Source organism: Penaeus chinensis, chromosome 12 (assembly GCF_019202785.1).
Source record: "Penaeus chinensis breed Huanghai No. 1 chromosome 12, ASM1920278v2, whole genome shotgun sequence".
NCBI lineage: Eukaryota > Metazoa > Arthropoda > Malacostraca > Decapoda > Penaeidae > Penaeus > Penaeus chinensis.
In genome coordinates, this window is record NC_061830.1 from 5,139,842 (window position 1) to 5,141,088 (window position 1,247).

A 1,247-nucleotide genomic window follows, 5' to 3' on the forward strand; every position below is an offset into this window, starting at 1 on the left:
TCATTATTATTGTTATCTTTATTACTTTTATAATTGTCATTATCATTACTATCATAATTATCATTATCATTATCATCATAATTCTTCTTCCTTTTATTACTATCAATATCAATGATAATAATTAGGATGATAATAATGCTAATAATTATAATATTTATTATCATCATTAGTATAATTACTATCATTAATATAATTTTTTTATCATTATTATCCTTATTGCTATTAGTATTATACTTATATATATATATGTATTTATGTACATATAAGTATATATATAAACATATATATATATATATATACATATACATATACATATATATGTATATATATGTACATACATACATATATATAAGTATATATTTACATATATATATATATATATATATATATATATATATATATATATATATATATATATACATATATATATATATATATAAGTATATATATACATATATATATGTATATATATACATATATATATACACATATATATATATATATGTATATATTCGTAGGTGCCCTTTTGTGCAGTATATTTCCTTTCCTCGACATCCACACGTGCACCGTGGAAATAGCCATCGTTATATCCATAAACTCACACCCACACGCACGCACACAAAAAGAAAGAAAGAAAAGCACATAAAACAAATAACTAATAAAAAAAATGAGTGAATTACATAGACAGAAAAAAACTACAACAATGATAAAGACCTATAACAAACACAACCACCCACTGTTATCCAAGCGCCCACACTCACGCCCCTCGTCTCTCGCGGGCGTCAGAAGCAAGTAACCTTCGCTCCTTTAATCCTCTTACGAAACATTTCAACTATATTTTGTGCTTATTGGCTGCTGTTGAATATTGATGACTTTTTATCACAAATGGCAGACTTTTTCCCCAACTCACTCTCTCATTTCTGTTCTCTTTTTAAATGTCTCCTTTTTTCACTTTGCTTATTATGTCCTATATTCGATGTGAAGGTGAATTAAAACAGAAAAGAAAAGATGAGGAAATAGTTTCGGTGTTAGTGATCCTGCCTTTTGTGGATATTTGAAAATATATATTACTTTTTTTTTATATGTGGGATATGTTTACCTTTATCTTCAATTTTATCCCTACGCATAATTCCAGATAATCGATGTTTTTTTTGTTTGTTTTTAACGTATTCTATTGTTAAAATTTCTGCATTGTAACTATATCATCTATTCTGTTATGCATCATAATCATCTCTTTATCTGTCAAT